A 20012-nucleotide genomic window follows, 5' to 3' on the forward strand; every position below is an offset into this window, starting at 1 on the left:
CTGCTACGTCCTGCTACACCCTGCTACGTTGTGCTACGTTCTGCAGTGCCCTGCTACGTCTTGCTACGTCCTGCTACACCCTGCTACGTTCTGCTACGTCCTGCTGCGTCCTGCTATGCCCTGCTACGTCCTGCTACACCCTGCTACGTCCTGCTACACCCTGCTACGTCGTGCTACGTCCTGCTGTGCCCTGCTACGTCCTGCTACACCCAGTAACGCCCTGCAGTGCCCTGCTGTGCCATGAACTACTACAACTACTATTTCTAGTCATAGTTCCATTATCTTTATTGTGACTATTATTGCCACTGTTCATCACACCCGCCTACCAAGAGCCTGGGTCTGTCCCAGGTTTCTTCTGCTTGCTCTTGGGGGAATTACTGGAATTGTTGGGTCTTTGTAAGTTATAGAGTGTGGTCTAGACCAAAAGTGTCCTGAGATAACTCTTGTTATGATGTGATACTATGTAATGTCTTATGTAGATACCTCCAAGTAAAGTGTTACCATACCTTTAAGTGAAGTGTTAACTTGCTCCCTCTGCAGAATCAGACCTGTTATGTGGGAGGAGTGGACAGCTGGGCGGGGTTTCCTGCAGGAAGCAGCCTGCACCTCCCTACATGGCTGCAGGACTCGGGTGTTGAGCGAGCAGAGGACAGGACTCGGGTGTTGAGCGTGCAGAGGGCGCGGACGGACACAGAGCAGCAGACCTGTAAGTGACTCTTTTCCTCCTGTGTGAATGAATGAAGTTAAACACGCAGCAGTGCAGGATTAACACAGCTCATTCTGACAACATCAAGTGTTTGTCACCTGACTCACCTTTCACATCTGCAGAGTGCACAGTGTTTGTTTTAAACTCTGGGATGAGCTTTTGATTCTTTATCACCTTTTTATTTAATCCTCCTGTTGTCTTTGGGTCAAAATGTCTATATCAGAAATATGGGTTTCTTTTTAGCCAAATTACCACCAAAAAAGGATGGATGGATGAAAACACTCTTTGCAAATACATTGATCACTTTCATTGACTTTCGGGTGAAAATTGAAATGGTTTCAAATCAGTATCCTGACTGAACTCATCCACTCAACATACACACGCTCCTCTGATCTGAACTATTAGTCAAAATAATTCATAATTTCTGCTTTTTTAACTCAAATATTTGGTATAATTCTATATAAATGAGGTTTATTGACCATGAATTCCAAAACGTAGTGTACAACTAGTGGTAGTAAGCTGGTGTTAGTGAAAACTAACAAAAAAAGAATGTCAGAAAAAGCGCTGAAAATGTGAAATGTCGAAAAAAGGGTTTGTTTTTTTTTTAGTTCGGTCTGTGCTCGAGCTGCAAAAACTATTCGATTAGTTGTCAACTATTAGATTTGAACTGTTTTGATTAATCGATTAATCAGTTTGAGTCTTTTTTATGATAAAAACAGGTACACTTCTCTGATTCCAGCTTGTTAAATGTGACTATCTTCTAGTGTCTTCTCTCCTCTGGGACAGGAAACTGAAGATCTTTGAGTTGGGGACTAAACGAGACATTTGAGGACGTCATCTTGGGCTTTTTGGGAAACACTGATCCACATTTTTCACCATTTTCTGACATTTTAGAGACCAAACAACTCATCAGTGAAAATAATCTTTAGTATATATATCGTTAGTATATATATATATATATATATATATATATATATATATATATATGTATATATATATATATATATATATATATATAGTTAGTTATAGTTAGCAGTTATAAAGAAACTTATATATGCAATTCAATGTTAAATTTGTTCAATAAAAGTAGGTTGGAATTGATTTCCTTTCATTTGTTGTTAGTTCAACCATCACTTTGTTGTATTTTAGCAGAAAACTGAAGGCAGCAGAACCGAGCACACTTTAATATCTCTTCATTTATGTTGTATCGTCATCGCGATATTCAACGTTATCGCATATTTTCCTCACGCGGTGCAGCTCTAGTTATCAGCCGTATCATCTGTGAACATGGAAGATGGTGTAGAAGTCTTGGCTCGTCCTCCCCCCGTCCAAGTTGAAAATGAACACTTTTGACCTTTATTTCTATCTGTCTTTTCTGTCTTTCTCTCCTTTCTGTCTCTTTCTCTCCTTTCTATCTTCTTTCTGTCCTTCTATCTGTCTTTTCTGTCTTTCTCTCCTTTCTGTCTCTTTCTCTTTCTGTCCTTTCTGTCATTCATGCTGTCTTTCTCTCTTTTCTGTCTCTTTCTCTCCTTTCTATCTTCTTTCTGTCCTTCTATCTGTCTTTTCTGTCTTTCTCTCCTTTCTGTCTCTTTCTCTTTCTGTCTTCTATCTATCTCTCCTTTCTGTCTTTCTCTCCTTTCTGTCTTCTATCTGTCCTTCTTTCTGTCCTTTCTTTCCTTCCTGTCTCTCCACCCAGCTGTGTGTTTAATGGTCTGATCATCTCAGCTGGACTTGTAGTCGTTATATTGTTGGTTAGTTTACTTTAGAATAAAACATCATATTTTATAAACTACATGTGTTCTGTGTGCAGAAATCTTAACGTGTAAAGTAACTAGTAACTAAAGCTGGAACAGATGAATGTAGTGGAGTAACTAAAGTAACTAGTAACTAAAGCTGGAACAGATGAATGTAGTGGAGTAACTAAAGTAACTAGTAACTAAAGCTGGAACAGATGAATGTAGTGGAGTAAAAAGTACAATATTTCTCTCTGAAATGTACAAGTACCTCAACATTTGGACTGAAGTACAGTACTGGAGTACATGTACTTAGTTACATTCCACCGTTGCATATACAGTACATTACTGCAGGGAGAAACGCAGTAAAGATTGCTACTTTTCAGAGTCAGAAGGATGTTGTGTGAATGTATGAAAGCGTCTCTGTTTCCTTTCCGTCTCAGCTGTCTTCAGCCCGCGGTGGGAGTCTTTGAACACCAGCCTCTTAATGTAAACCACATGGTGACTCCAAGTATCCATCACGCAACTTTTCATCTCTTTCACTGTAAAGACGGTTCAGTTTTTGTGTTGCGTGATAAATGCCGCTGAGAAATATTCTATATAATATCTAGGGCTGTCCAACGATTCATTTTTTTTAATTGCGATTAATTGCATATATTACACCATGATTAAAATTCTATTATTTTGCATGTCTTTCTCCATCATGCCTGCAGCCTGCAGCAGCAGGATGTGATACGAGGAACTGGCAGCTTGATGATAAGTAACGGTGCTGCAAAGGGTCAAAATAGTATCCTGTTAGGCACGACGCCAAGCCGAGTGAAGTGTAAAATAAATTAATAAATGCCGGCATGCGATTAATGAGCTTAAAAAAAATTAATCACATCGCGTCGGCCCTTAATCACACCACGATTAACACGTTAACGCTGACAGCCCTAATAATATCAGAACCAGAATGTTGGAAGATGATTAATGACAAATGTGAACAGAATCAAGGCAGCTTTATTCATATACAATAATAATAATAATAATAATAATAATAATAATACATTTGATTTGTTGGTGCCTTTCACAGGGTTTCTGTAGAAGTATTGTGTTCCACAGCGCTGTGGAGGAGGGTCTGGCTAGGGTGACACGGGAATCAATTGCCGCTCCCATCCCATCCCGAGCCCGTGAAAATACTCCGTCAGATCCCGATCACGTGACTGACCCCCTCCCAAAAATCCTTGTCCTGCAAAATCCAGAGAGAAAGACTCCCGAATCCCGTCCCGCTCCCGTTTCGTTCCCTAGGTTGTCTAAAGTTCCAGATGGGAGAAAAACATGCTCTGGTTTATTGGCATTTCTTTAAACCAATCACAATCATCTTAGGCGGGGCTAAGCTCCGGACAGAGCCACGGTGCCTCTGCTAAATAGTCTCAGGAAGGAACTTGTTTTTGGTGGAACGTGGGACGTTCAAAAGTAGTTTTAGTCGTGCAACAGAAAACTCAGATTGGACAGATAGTCTAGCTAGCTGTCTGGATTTACTCCCTGCAGAGATCTGAGGAGCAGTTAACCATAGTCCTCACAAATCAGCCGGAGGTTAGAACCCCAACACAGAGACACGGCCTAAAAGAGGGACTTCCGGTGCAATTTCCCGCAACACCGGAGCAATCCACGGAATTGAAACATCGTTGATATAGACTAATGTGTTGATAAAACATTGTTTGGGACGCTGCCAGCCTTCGTCCTCAGAGGGTTAACCCTCGACCTGCAACTTTGTGTTTTTCATTTTGTTGTTCTTTTCCTACACTTTTCTCGGCGTTTTTTGTGGATTTTATTCAAATTGTTTTGTCACTTTTTTGCCGTTTTTTTAATTATGTTTTGTCACCTTTGGTGAGGTTTTTGATGGGGGTTTTTTGCTCACTTTTTCGATTTTTTTTTCTCACTTTTTTCAGCGTTTTTGTAGCTTTTTCCAACATTTGTCACTTTTTTCAACGTTCTTTTGTCGTAGTTCTGATATAGAAAGTTTTCGTAAATGGGTCAAATTTGACCCGAGGACAACAGGAGATTAGATCACAGCTTGGTCCTGTGTTGTACTCAACATGTTTGTCATTAATGAACTTCCATACTTAAGGCAGCTATGTTTGAAGGAACTGAAAGATCTGCTGCAGACTTCAGGGACTGACCCTCCCCCACACACACACACACACACACACACACACACACACACACACACACACACACACACACACACACACACACACACATACACACAAACACACACACACAAACATACACACACACACACACACACACACACAAATTGTAAAAACAATACAGAAACAGCAGACTAGAAATACAAATCAAAATAAACAAATAAGTATTTAGACCTTTTACCTGGGCGATAAGTAAATAAATATCATAAAATACTAATAACTAATACTAATACTAATAATGTCGAGAGGGTCAAAAGTTGAAGATTGAAACGCGCTGCGTGGGAATAACGTGAGCGGGCCGCAGGAATCAAAGGGACGATGCTTTCTGAACACGTTTCTGCGTTCAGGAACACGTCTCGTCTTTTCTCCATTTATCTGTAATTGCAGCACGACGCGTAGCCTTCGGCTGCTGCCTGTCAGAGGGCAGCGCTGCTCAGGTCAAAGGTCAACAGGCGTGACCGTCCAGCTGCAGGCAGCGCATTCCGTACATTCATCACAAACACACGCCGCGTACACACTACAGCGGGACGCAGGCTTCTGCGGAGGCTCCACGCAGAGCTTTCTCCGTAGCCTACGTAAGTGGCCTGATGTTTATATAGAGTATATAGAGATATATAGTAGAGTTTAGATTCCCTGCACGAGCCCGGACTTGACCCGATATTTTCCGCCATTATCCTCAGGCCGGACCGGGCCCTTGATCAAGCATTTGTGTTTTTTTAATCATTACTTTATTCGCCGCCTTGGGTGAGGAGAAAGCCTCTCCAGCTTCTCCCGTAGCTCTGGGTGGATGTCCTGCACTGACTTGAGTGGGAGGTAAACTGTGCTACATCGTGTCCCCCCCCCCCCCTCTGCAGCACTGTTGTCGGCCAGTGCGTCGGCATGCAGACCGTGGCGAAGGACGGTATTAATTAGGTGACGGAGACCAGAAAGTCTCCTATATGGTTCCAGGGCTTTGATTCTGTTGCTGCCTTGATCTGTTCCCCTCACTATTCAGCTGAGGGAGCTTATAGGGTCGAGGTTTTTTTTACGTTTCTTCGTTCGGATCCATTTGCGATCCGTTCCGTTCTGAATAAACTAACAGCAGTTTACGTGCTTCGTCCTTGTTGCTTCAAACTACTCTGAATTGTAGTTGAGAACGTCAGTTATAACGGCCCACGTATTAAAACATTGTCGGGTTTAAATCGGGCTCGGGCTCATAGTTACACTTAATGTGTCGGGCCGGGCTCGGGGAGGGTCGGGCTTGATTTTTATTGGGCCCGATCTAAGCTCGAGCATCCAGGGATACAGCAGTCAAGACCAGCTTTGTGATATCCCACAAAATGGCCAAAAACAGTAAGCCATATTCTGAAGGGGAGTTTATTGAGAGTGTTTGGTGGACTCTAATATGCCCAGAGGAAAAAAGAGACGTTTGAGCACTAATGACACATGTACGTTTGTAGGAAGGCCTTCGGAAATGTCAACAGATGAGCACATCAGCTCACACTGATGGGGGCAACAAGCTCACGTTAACACAGGCGCGTACCTGCATAATCAGCTGTTTTACATTTAAAATGTCCGATGCCTCATCGCGCTGATGTGACCGAGCCCGACCAGAACCCCAACACCATTTCTAAATATCTGTCTGAACCCGGCCCGGCCCAACGGGTTCCGACGGGCTCGGTTCGGGTATCCATCCTCCACTCCACAACAGTCCCTGTTTCTCATGTGGCCCCTTGGGGAAATGAATTGCCCACTCCATGCTCCAGAGTCCTAGTGAGAGAAACAAAGTGTCCCCCCTGTTCTTTCTGACCACAGTGGGAAACAAGCTTCACTATGTCGTGTCCTGCATCACGAGCCTAACTAATGTGTTTTAAACCACGACCGTTCCATTCTCTGGTGTAGATCCGATGATGGGAAACGCTCCTGTGGGTCGTGTTAGAGCGGAGGAACAAACCAACGGCATCGTCGTACGGTTTACAGAGGATTTGTTAGGCTTAAATGGGATAATGTAAACACCTCACTTTTCTGTGAGGTGTTTACATTATCTTTCTCCTATGTGTGTATCATAGATCTCAGTCAGTGCGTGTGTACAGTATGAATATGTGTGTGTGTGTGTGTATGTGTCCCTGTGTGTGTGTCTATGTGTCCCTGTGTGTGTGTGTGTGTGTGTGTGTGTGTGTGTGTGTCCATGTGTCTGTGTGTGTGTGTGTGTGTCCATGTGTCTGTGTGCGTGCGTGCGTGTGTCTGTGTGTGTGTTCCTGTGTCTGTGTGTGTGTGTGTGTGTGCGCGCCTGTGTGTGTGTGTGTGTGTGTGTGTGTGTGTGTGTGCGCCTGTGTGTGTGTGTGCGTGCGTGTGTGCGTGCGTGCGTGCGTGTGTGCGTGCGTGTGTGTGATGGAGATGGCAGGAGAGAAGCCTTTTTTGGTCAGAGTTTATATTCCTACATACACAGTCATTAGAGAGAGTCAGCAGAGGCGGGGACCAATCAGACGGTCAGATTAGGATCAGCACTGTTAAGAGTTCAGGATGCATACCCCCCCACCCCTTACATACTTAAACACGCTTCTCCGGGAGATCTGGTTTTCCCTCAAAATATCTAGATAGTATATCTGCAGAGAAGAAAACATGTCTGAGGTTTTTACATGAAAAAATGTTAGCATCGCCCGCTCTCATCCCCGGCTCTCTACAGCTCTCTACAGCTCTGTGCGCCGCTGGGTGCCCCAGGGACCGGCGCTAGACTTTTTTTGGTTCATAAAATGTACCTGAATCCATGAAAATATGTAGGATATTACTACAAATATTCCTGTAATCGTACGTTGAAACAACGATATATTATTATCAGCTGGAGCGTGCAGCGCGTGCTCTACCTCGCTGTCTGCAGAACGTTATGGTTCAGCAGTGTGGATGCTCCCATCCAGTGGTGTGGTCTACGTGAAAAGCAGGTATACACAGTAGACCCACTAAGAAAGCTCCAGGTTTTCCATATACCCACTTAAAAAGGCCCAATGACACGCAACGACATACAGTACTTTCCATTATTCTTTTGATATATTTTGAATTGTCATCTGTGTTTTCCTTCTCATAGGATAAATAAAGGTATTTCCGCCATAAATTGGTGCATAGAAGTGTATCAGAATGCAGAAAATGAAGTCGTTGATGCTCAAAATAACCCTGGGGGAGGACACCCAGACCCCCCCCCCTCCCCCAAAGGCAGATTCTGGCCCATATATATATATATATATATATATATATAGGCCAAAATATATACAGTACAGTATACCCACTACAATACATTAGACCAGGGGTCTTCAACGTTTTTTAAGCCAAGGACCCCTTAACTGAAAGAGAGATGGAGCAGGGACCCCCTACTACATATATTGTATAAAATGAAGTTGCATATTAAACTGGGCCTACAATAACGTGTAGGGCGGCCTAAAAGCCTTTATACATACCTTTGTTTTGCATAGAATCCTAAGCTATTAAAAAAGCCTAATAATTGTTGGCATGAATTTGTAAATCATGTTTTAATGTTAAACATACATGTGGCACAGTGAACTGTATCTGTGGATGGCCTTAGAGACTACCCTGACCAGTAAGCCTATCATTAGTGGGGAGTTATATTTGCTAATAATATGTTGGACTCATGTCAAGGCATTGACTCTGAGGACCAGCTAGGGTTCTCGGACCCCCTGTTGAAGATCCCTGCATTAGACTACACCACTGCTCACATCAGTACGGTTCTGGTTCTGGTTCTTGGTGTGGACGGGCCTTTAGAACCAGTTATTGTGTTGAAGGTGAGACTGCTGCCAGGACGTTCCAGCTTTAATCCCCATAACTCAAATGTAATGTTGGCCTTAAGCAGGATCTTTCTCTGAGCTTGATGACACTACACCATAGACACACGTAGGCGTCTTTGTTTAAAGATGGACAGTGTCTTTGTGTTAACTGATCATTGTGGGAGAGCTCATTTTAATAAATGCTAAAGAGATGACTTGACACTGCTCAGATAAAGTTCAGTGGAGCTTCTGTTCTTTTAGTATTCAATGGGAAGGGCATTGTACTGAGTCAGACACACACACACACGCACACACACACACACACACACACAGACACACACACACAGACAGACACACAAACACACAGACAGACACACACACACACAAGCACACACAGAGACACACACAGACAGACAGACACACTCACACAGAGACACACACACACACACACACAGACACACACACACAAACACACACACACAGAGACACACACACACACACACACACACACACACACACACAGACACACACACACACACACACACACACACACACACACACACACACACAGAGACACACACAGACACACACACACACACACAGACACACACACACACACACACACACAGACAGACACACACACACACACACACACGCACACACAGAGACACACACAGACAGACAGACACACACACACACACACAGAGACACACACACACACACACACACACACACACACACACACACACACACACACACACACACACACACACACACACACACACACACACACACACACACACACAGAGACACACACACACACACACACACACACACACACACACACACACACACACACACACACACACACACACACACACAGAGACACACACACACACACACACACAGACACACACACACAAACACACACACACAGAGACACACACACACACACACACACACACACACAGACACAGAGACAGACAGATGATTCCTCAGCAGTGACTCTGTCGCTGGTTGGGCTCGCCGCTGGCTGATAACGCAACGGATCATTTCCTGTTTATCTGGTCTCAGGGTGGAACTTGGTCTCCAGTCAGGAAGTCAATGAGCGTGTCAGCTGCGTGAGCATGTCCGTTTTTATTTGGGCTCCCACGTTAACAAGTTAGAGCTTACACACTGCCTGCATTACACGGACGTCTCAGGCGCCGAAAACACGTGCATGCTAGAAATAGGACCGACGCCTATTTTTCACGCGAGCGTGTTGGAAGCGTTTCCAGGCAAAATAGAATAGGAAAAGATGTTTATATGTCATTTTGACACAAATACATATTAATAAGTGACATGTTGATGTTAGACACACGCGTCAGACACCTTTCTGGTGTGTAAAGACATAGAAAACGCCACGCAGCCGACACGCAACAGACACGCCGTGCGGCCGGCCTTGATCACAACAACGTCAACATTTCAAAGCTTATGAAAGAAATACAAGCGCTGGTTGGCTTTCTTACACACACCGCGTCGACATGATACACGACGGTCAACTTTTTGTCTGAGGCACTCGCTAAATATTTGTACAAGCTCCACTACCTGATCACTAACTACATTATTTAGAAGGTAAATCTACGCATCCAGTTTATACACAGACAGTTGCATTTAAAGGATAAAAATAAAGCCCACCCAGCTGTGCTGAGTCATTCTTGCTGCTCCGTCTCCCACAGTTATTTAGTTCAAACTGTTTAAATGCACACACACCACACTCAGTCACTCGCTCAGCTGCTGCTGCTGCTGCTGCGTCATCCTATTAGTATCAATGTTTGTTTAGTCTCGTTTTGCCAGACCTTCCTCCACAGCGCTGTGGAGGAGGGTCTGGCTAGTCCACACAGCATTCCTGGGATGGGAGGAAAAACCTGCTCTGGTGTATTGGCATTTCTTTAAACCAATCACAATCGTCTTGGGCGGGGCTAAGCTCCGGACGGAGCCACGGTGCCTCTGCTAAATAGTCTCAGGAAGGAACTTGTTTTGGTGGAACATGTGGACGTTCAAAAGTAGTTTTAGTCGTGCAACAGAAAACCTCAGATTGGACAGATAGTCTAGCTAGCTGTCTGGATTTACCCTGCAGAGATCTGAGGAGCAGTTAACCATAGTCCTCACAAATCCACCAGAGGTTAGAACGCCAACACAGAGACAGAGGAAGGGGACGGACATCTGGCCAAAAAAAGTGACATCCGGCGGAATTTCCGGCGGCACCGGAGCAATCCCGGAAGTGGAACGTCGTGGATACAGACTAGTGTTTGTTGAGCTCTCTCTCTGTGTGTTAATAACATCTTTCTTTCTTGTCTCCCTCAGCATCTTCAGACTCCCTGTCCTCTGGCTGAAGTGCCTTTGAGCCGGACGCTGAACCTGTGCCAGGTATGACATCATAACATCATCATGACATCACTTGCACTCACCGCTGTGAGGCCGTCTGCCAGTTGTTTGGTTTCTCTCTCTCCCCCTCAGGCTCTCTCTGCATCACAGCACACACACTCGACACGTTAAACAACCTCGGGCCCTATTTTAACGATGTAGGCGCACGGCGTGAAGCGCCTGGCTCAGCTGCGTTTAGGGCGTGTCCAATTTTTTAAAAAGACAGAAGGAAGGAAGGCAAGAATAGGTCGACAGAAAGGGAAGGAAGGAAGGAAGGAAGGAAGGAAGGCAAGAATAGGTCGACAGAAAGGGAAGGAAGGAAGGAAGGTAACACTAGAAAATCAACAACCTTTGAAATAAGTGACAAAAAAATGACAGTAGAAAGAAGGTAAGAAAAGATCCAAAGGAGTCTATAAAGAGGAACATTGGTCTGGTACAACAACTAGAAAACAGTTAAATGCTACATTTTAAAATGTTTAGCATCCCTTAATTCATTCATTAATATAGTATAATTATTTTATGAATTATTACACATTCCCCCATGTGGGAAACACTGTGTTTGTGTTCGTTCTGACCAAAACGTCTGTTCTGTGTTATCTCACTTGATTCATGTAACATGTACTCCAGTACTGTACTTCAGTCCAAATGTTGAGGTACTTGTACTTTACTTGAGTCTTTTCTTTTCATGCCACTTTCTACTTCTACTCTGCTACATTTCAGAGAGAAATATTGTACTTTTTACTCCACTACATTCATCTGTTACAGCTTTAGTTACTAGTTACTTTAATAATTAAGATTCCTGCACACAGAACACATGTAGTTTATAAAATCGGATGTTTTATTGAATGAAACTACCCAACAATATAACGGCCTACAAGTCCAGCTGAGGAAATTCCTGATGAGAAACTCATGCAGATATTGGCTGGGCCTGACTTTAATTTCTGCCTCTGTAACCATCTGTTTTACATCACTTTCTTGTTAACTTTGACCATAAGTTTTCCCTTGAACACTGGCTCGGCATTCGTCTTTTTCTTGGAGATTTGACCGAGAGATCGGCAACATTTAACAAAGAGTGCCGTCATATCATAAAGAAAGAGGAGGAAAACAAAAGTCTTTTTGCAGCTATAAAAACAATTACTTTCCTCGAGGATTAGCAGGTTCACAGGTTCAAACTGACTGAATCCAGACTAAACTAATCAAACACAGAGATCGTTGTACTCCCAGTTACACACATAAACAATGGCGACCCCTGTTGATGCTATACAGACGCCGGTGATTAACGGTGAGAAATAGAAATAAATAGACATAAATAGGCAACGTAAAGTAATTCCGCACATTGTAATCAAAACAATACACATACGATTGTGTACTACTACAGGTTATGTTTATTAAATGAAGCCCAAAATATGTCGCAGACTAGAAATCGCTAGTATCAGCGTACGCTAGCTAACGTCAATGGTAGATAGCTGCTAACTAACGCTAACGCTAATGCTAACGCTAACGCTAATGCTAACGCTAACGCTAGCTAGAAGGGTTTGTCATGACTTTGCCTGGAAGGAACGCTAACAAGTCGTGAGTCATGACTAACTTGCGGGCTAAAAATTGTGTCTGGAACGCAGCATTAGCTGGTGCTTTGGCCCGCATCATAAGACAGTGAAGATAATGGAGGGAGTGATCACGGAAGGCTTGTATCATGTGGACGCGGCGACAGTTTTATTGTTGTCATTACTTAAACATTCCTCACGGGGGGCGACAGAAACTACGCACTGTAGCTTTAAGTTAAAAAAAAACTAATACAACACTAAAAATACTCTGTTACAGTCAAAGTCCTGCAGTGGAAATGTTACTTCAGCAAAAGCCTGTAAGTATCATCAGGAAAATGTAGTTAAAGTATTAAAAGTAAAGACAAATCCTCCCATTGCAGAAAGAGTAAAGGATCAACCAGCTGTGTGTTTAATGGTCTGATCATCTCAGCTGGACTTGTAGTCGTTATATTGTTGGTTAGTTTACTATAGAATAAAACATCAGATTTTATAAACTACATGTGTTCTGTGTGCAGTAATCTTAACGTGTAAAGTAACTAGTAACTAAAGCTGTAACAGATGAATGTAGTGGAGTAAAAAAGTACAATATTTCTCTCTGAAATGTAGCGGAGTAGAAGTAGAAAGTGGCATGAAAAGAAAGGACTCATGTAAAGTACCTCAACATGTGGACTGTAGTACAGTACTGGAGTACATGTACTTAGTTACATTCCACCGCTGCTTACAAACGCGTTAATGAGAATCATCATCCGCTGTCATTGGAGGACAGTCTGACAGGTTTGAGCAGATTTCATTTCTTTTCTTTCTGAGCTCCTTCTCTGTTTTAAAGCCACTTAGAGAGCAAGAACTCTGAGTTAACTCGGTAAACCTCGAGACGTTCGGCGCTGTCACACTCTCTGATGGTTTCTGGCAGTCGGCAGTCAACAGCTGGTTGAGTCTCTGAACCAAAACACCACCGCTTAATTCTTTTTCTGCTTCTGACTCAAATGTAATCTTCGGACCAACCGTGTATCTGTGTATGTGTGTATGTACGACATTTAAGCCCCTAACACTGTAATAGGCAGCATAACACAATTAGCATTCACTTTAAACATATGTTTACCGTAAACATAACCACACACACACACACACACACACACACACACACACACACACACACACAGTTTGTGGCACTATCTTTGTGGGGACCCTAACCTTAACCATCACAACTAAATGCCTAACCTTAACCCTTACCCTCACCCTAACCAGAACCTCATTCTAACCCTAATCCTAAAACCAAGTCTTAACCCTCAAACAGACCTTTAACCTTGTGGGGTCCAGCATTTTGGCCCCACAAAGCTGTCGGGACCCCACAAGTATACTGGAGTCCCGGCTTTTGGACCCCACGAATATAGTTAAACAAGAACACACACACACACACATAATAATATCCATCCGTTGCACACATGCTGACGGGGGGTGTTTGTGTTGAACCGTCTCAAACCGTTTGTGTCAAATAAACAGTCTATCTAAATGATCAGGATTGTTTTTGGACCGAGACTCTTGGATTAACTTCAGGTCTTTGTGCTGCCATATTCTGTTCTGTTTCTGTTCACAAGTTACTGATTTGTGCACCTGGGTTATAACAATCCCGTCTAACTTACTCTCCTTAAACCCCACAGCGAGGCCTCGGTTTGTGTGACGGGCGTTTTAAACCGCCCAGGGTTCAGGGAGTCGTGGCTGTTTCCCATCAGCGCCGGTCCAAACATGGCCTCTATTCATCAAAAAAAAAAGATTTCGATTATCCAGAACACAAACATCTGCTTTTCAAACAAAGCAATCAGCAACAGCCAATCACAGGAGGGGGAGGAAAACGCACAGCGCTGGTATTTGGGAATGTGAAGCTCCGGTTTGGGGGGGAGGCGGGGGCTGGTGTTTGACAGCGCACAGCTGAGGTTTGACTGAGGGGTTGTTTTTCTCTGACTGACATGTTAGTGTGTTTCAGCACCGTACAGGGTCCATTTATTTATTTTTTATTCTTTTTCGGGGCTTTTTTCCCTTTATTGTAGTGGCAGTGGATAGACAGGAAAGGTGGGAGAGAGATGGGGGATGACACGCAGCAAAGGGCCTCAGGTCAGTGGCAAAGGACGTCTTACTGGGTGAGCTTGGGTCGCCCCCCGAGGAACTGTGTTTTCACACACGCTGACAGCGACTACAGCCACAAGCCAAAAGGCGTTGTCTTACAATAACGGCGTTGGATTCCCTACAAGTGTTGCTAGGGTTTGAAGTTCTCTTTAGACTTGGTTCCCTCCTCGGTGCACCCTGGAAGTAGGTGAAGTTTGCTGCTTCTACAGTTTAATGTTACAAGCGGTGGAAGGAGTATTCAGGTCCTTTACTTAAGTAGTACTAATACTACACTGTAAAAAATACTCTGTTACAAGTAAAAGCCCTGCATCGGAAATTGGAAAAAGTCTGTAAGTATCGTCAAGAGCTGTAACAGATGAATGTAGTGGAGTCAAAAGTACAATATTTCTCTCTGAAATGTAGCGGAGTAGAAGGAAAATGTGGCATGAAAATAAAAGACTCAAGTAAAGTACAAGCACCTCAACATTTGGACTGAAGTACAGTACTGGAGTACACGTACTTAGTTACATTCCACCGCTGCGAGCTGGTTCCTCATGTGAGCAATCAAGTGAGATAACAGAAAAGGCTTTTTGCAAACAGTGCCTCAGAATGGAGCAAGTGGTGTTACACACCGCTTATGGCTTTGCGTCAGAGAGGGAGGGAAGAGAGGCCCCAGTGATCTTTTCGGCCGTCCTCACAATCCGCTGCAGGGCCTTTCGTTCTGCAGTTCAAACATGTGCTTCCAAGATGTGAATCTAAGTGTCACGGGCAGAGTAACCTCATCCAGGGTCAGTCCTAATTGAGGTGCTGCCGAGCCTCCGGGGCAGATTTTCCTCTTGGTGGGTCTGTGAAGAAAGAGCCCACAGCTGATGATGAACACCACGAGAGCAGCTGCAAACTCTCAGTGTTTTAACAATGTGTCTTCCTCGTTAAAGGAAGTTTACGTGCATTTTAACAGCACAATTGTATTGAGTATCACAATTGAGTATGAAGCGTTGGGATCAGTGACCTTCTGAGACCCTAAACAGCACAGTTTCCCCTCTGCTCTTTTCCTCCGTCTCCGTGACCGTCTCCGGAGAGTTTAGATGCTGATAGTCGATATCAGTGGTTCTCAAACTCTTTTCAATAATGTACCCCGTTTGAATTGTTTTTTTAAGCCATGTACCCCCCTGACCAGCGATAGATTTACCAAACAGCAGCCATGTGACTGAACAACACTTAAATGCTGATGGAAAAAGGGCGACAAAAACTGTAAAAACTTGGGTCAGTGAGGCAAGAATAGGTGGAAAATAGTACCAAAAACTTAGCAAACAGCTACAAGAAATTCGTAAAAAAAAAGACAGTGACAAAAACCTTGAAAAAGGCGGAATTGTTTTTTGAAAAAAGCAACAAAAACTGCGACAAACTTGGAGAAAAAAAGAAGAAAGTACAAAATGAAAAGGAAGGAAGGAAGGAAGGCAAGAACAGGTTGAAAATAGTTACAAAAAGCATCAAAAACTTAGAAAAAAGCACTCACGTACCCCCTGCAGTCCTCCAAAGTACCTCTTGGGGTACACGTACCCCCTTTTGAGAAACACTGCTCTATATCCACGACTTTCCATTTCCGGGATTGCTCCGGTGCCGCCAGATGTCCCTCATTTCCCCCAGATGTGCGTCCCCTTCCTCTTCCTTTGTGTTGGCGTTCTAACCTCTGGTGGATTTGTGAGGACTATGGTTAACTGCTCCTCAGATCTCTGCAGGGTAAATCCAGACAGCTAGCTAGACTATCTGTCCAATCTGAGTTTTGTTGCACGACTAAAACTACTTTTGAACGTCCACATGTTCCACCAAAACAAGTTCCTTCCTGAGACTATTTAGCAGAGGCACCGTGGCTCCGTCCGGAGCTTAGCCCCGCCCACGATGATTGATGATTGGTTTAAAGAAATGCCAATAAACCAGAGCAGGTTGTTCTCCCATCCAGGAATGTTTTGTGGACTAGCCAGACCTTCCTCCGCAGCGCTGTGGAGGAAGTCTGTCGCTTTTTATGAAGTTTTTGTCGTTGTTTTCTAAGTTTTTGATACTATTTTCCACCTATTCTTGCTTTACTTCCTTCTTTCTACCGACTTTTTGTTTTTTTTAAGTTTTTGTTGCCTTGTTTTCATCAGCGTTTAAATGTTTTTCAGTCACATGGCTGCTGTTCTATCTATCGCTAATCTATCGCTGGTCAGGGGGGTACATGGCTTAAAAACACAATTCAAATGGGGTACATTATTGAAAAGAGTTTGAGAACCACAGGTCTAAGCAATAAACAATCTTTAATGTCGCCGAGAAAACTTCATGGGGCTAAAATGAAAGCGTAGCAGCGTGAATGTAGCCTGAGCCTGGTCTGAACAGTGCTAAATGGAGCGCAGATACTGGCCTTCAGCCGACCTCCGGGGGAACCGTCAGACTCTCTCAGCTCTCAACAGTCCCGTGAGCCGGATTTCAGCTCTAAACAACGAGGCCCCTCGTTCCTTAACATCAAGCCCTTCATGTATACAGCTGAACCGGAGCGAGCGGCTCAAACTCTGACTATATAAATACATGATGTGTATAGATTCTGACTCCTCTCCATCACTGGAGCCCTCGGCTGTGATTACCTTCACATGCTTCACATTAAAGCTCGAGGAGGCCTCCGCCGCTTGTTGGGTGATTAAACGCAGGCCTGAAACATGTTTGGGGGGGCTGCACGCACACAGGGTTTCAGCTCCTACTACGTGACTCCCAACAGTTTACTTCATGTAATGTTGTATGCGGCGTTTTCTTTTGCGGCGTGCAAATGTTCCACCAATGTTCCTTCCTGAGACTACTTAGCAGAGCCACCGTCGCTGCGTCTGGAGCTCAGCACCGCCAAAGACGACTTTGACGAATTTGACCCGTTTTCAAAGAAATATGAAAATATATATCAGAAATATGGGTTTCTTTCAACAAAATTGCCCAAAATGAACATTAATGCATGGAGAACAGGTGAAATATATGCTTACTTTAATTGAATTTTGGGTGTTTAAATGGTTTTCAGAACAGTATATCCTGACTAAACGTTGACATAAAGCAGTCTGTGATATCCACTCAACATCCTCTGATCTTAAAGTGATGGTTGGGAGTTATTTCACCCTAGGCTGCTTTGCACCTTGACCTCGAGCCAAACACCCCCCCCATCAGCTTTTTTCCCTTGTTATAACGTTGGTGGAGTTAGCGTTATCAGCTGGTTAGCTTAGTGCAGGCGCTAATGGATCCACGTTTGTATCTCGTAAATGACCCCACTAATAATGCCAAATACAGTACAAATACTTTTTGTACTTATAAAACGAGGCATTAGGAAGTTTGTAACTACACCAGAAGTATATTTAAATAACACTTGCCTGATGGAAACTCCTCTCGGCTGCTATCGCGAGATCCCGCGAGATCCCCCGAGATCACGCACAGAGCACAACATCTATTGCCGGAAGAGACTACTGGTAAAGAAGAATCAAGAAGCAAGGGAACAGCAGAAGCAGCTACTGCAGCGTGAGGCGATAGGACAAGATGCCACACAGTTGGTGGTTTAAAAGCAATAGATGTGCTCTGTGCGTGATCTCGCGGGATCTTGCGCGGTAGCAGCCGAGAGGAGTTTCCTAGCTATCGTTAACCTTAGCCAACTCCTTCACCACTAACAGAGCGAGGCCACAACATCATGGCCACCAACACAACTCAGCAAAGATTGTTCTTGCTCGGGCTTTAACTTCTGGATATTCTGCAGCGTTGCCACAACGGACCGAATGGCTTCGCTCGCATCTTTCTCCGCCGCCATTACGGAACTACAACTCAAACTAGAGCACGACCTCAACGTCATCGTTCTCAGCCGCTCCCTCTGTTCGCTGATTGGACTGGTAAAGATTTGGTCAGAGAAAACCCGTGAATATACCACAAACCCAGACTGAGTAGTGAAGGAAAATGAAAATTGAACGAAAGTACGTAGGAGGGCGGAGCCAGGCTAACCCAGCTGTATTACAGACAGCAAACTTTATAACTCCTTTCAACATTGACAAAGGCAGCATTTACCAGAGACAAGCTGGAGTCTCCAGAGCTAACGTTAACCCCCGTCACTCCACTCCATTCGCTGGCGATAATTTTGCAATGTCGTTTATTGGTCACGCCCCCGGTGTGTATTGGCCGATCTGCTTCCTGTTTACACCGCCACGCACGTGCCCAGTGTATGTGTGAATGGTCATGTGACATGTGTTGTCAGACGTGTTAATATGGACGCAGATTAGTTCTATTACCGGAGCTAAAACTCTTGTGTGGACGGAGATCGTTTTTGTCTCAAAACGCCGCTCAAAAATGAACACGTAGTAGCGTGAATGTAGCCCGAGATTGAAGAGAGAGAGAGAGAGAGGTTACGATCTTCTCCGTCTGCAGCAGCATCATCATCAAGTCAATTCACATATTTTAAAACAATTTCCTGTCCCTCTGAGCTGTGATGTGGTCAGACAGTGTCTGCTGCCCCCAAATAAAAGGAAATGGCTCTATTAGGCAGTAAGCACAACCAGATGGACAAGAGAGGACGGCTTTTGGTCTTCTGGATCTTTGTGCGGCAGAAATGTTTTGAACGCGTGGTTATGTTTTGAACTCATCTGGCTGCCGGGCGGTAGGATTCTGTGGAAATACAGAAGGAAAGGGAGGGAAACATCAGCACATTGGAGGAGTTATTAAGTTTGGCTCAATGGTTGTGTGACTTGCAAAAAGTATTTGTTTCTAATCAGTGATTTCTCTGGTCAGTCAAGAATGCATAGTCTCCCAGGCTAAGGCTAATGGTCCTGTAATAAGGTCCAGGAATTTTGGACCGGAATACATGATAACCTACGTTGGTTAAGGGTATGTTTGGGACCTGTTAGTCTTAACCATTTGCCCGTTAAGCAGTCTGATCTGCAATGTTCCTGAATCTTCATTGAAAACACTGATCTGATCAGTCGCAGTGCTGAGGCTCATCGTCTCCCTGCGCTCTGCAGCGATTTATGGTCTGTCATACGTTGAACATTGGGGACCTTTCAACGCTCACTTGATGATTTATTCAGTGTGATCCCCGTGCTGCAGTAATGGTCTCATGTCACTCGGAGGAGATGAGTTCATGGCAGCGTGCAGGGATGCATAATTATCAATAATTGCAGTGATTTGGCAGAAGACGCCACTCTTCACCCTTCAAATGTTACAAAGCTGCCAGGTCGGGACTGCAGGGTTCAAAATGAACTGTCGAAATCAGTAGGAAGGGGCTGATCGCAGCCGGCGTGGAGTCATATTTCTGCCTATTGACGGCTCAGTGTCTGGTCACTTGTGATCCACTTTGACTTTTACACAACTTTTAAGGTAAACATTTATGGATGGTTTTAATAATATATGATACATTTTCAGAGGTTTTCACCCCTTGATATATTATACTTCATTGGCTTATACATTCAGGATGAACCCCTGAATTCATTTCAAAATGAAGGTTGCATTTAAAGCTTAAATTAAGGGGTATCTGTGAAGATATTTTGTAAATGTTGAGGGGGTTACTCATGAAAAGCCTCTTAGTTGATGTAGAA

The 20012-nt window shown here is 44.0% G+C and overlaps 1 protein-coding gene across 2 annotated transcripts in view; it reads left to right on the forward strand.

Moving 5' to 3' along the window:
• The first annotated feature begins 626 nt into the window (after positions 1 to 626).
• The window catches only part of LOC144519093 (collagen alpha-6(VI) chain-like), an 88856-nt gene continuing 69470 nt past the window's right edge, over positions 627 to 20012 (forward strand). For both annotated transcript variants that reach the window (XM_078251986.1, XM_078251987.1), the window contains exons 1-2: positions 627 to 706; positions 10730 to 10792. The gene's annotated coding sequence lies outside the window, so the exon portion shown is untranslated. The remainder of the gene's footprint in view (positions 707 to 10729; positions 10793 to 20012) is intronic.

Source organism: Sander vitreus, chromosome 6 (genome assembly GCF_031162955.1).
Source record: "Sander vitreus isolate 19-12246 chromosome 6, sanVit1, whole genome shotgun sequence".
NCBI lineage: Eukaryota > Metazoa > Chordata > Actinopteri > Perciformes > Percidae > Sander > Sander vitreus.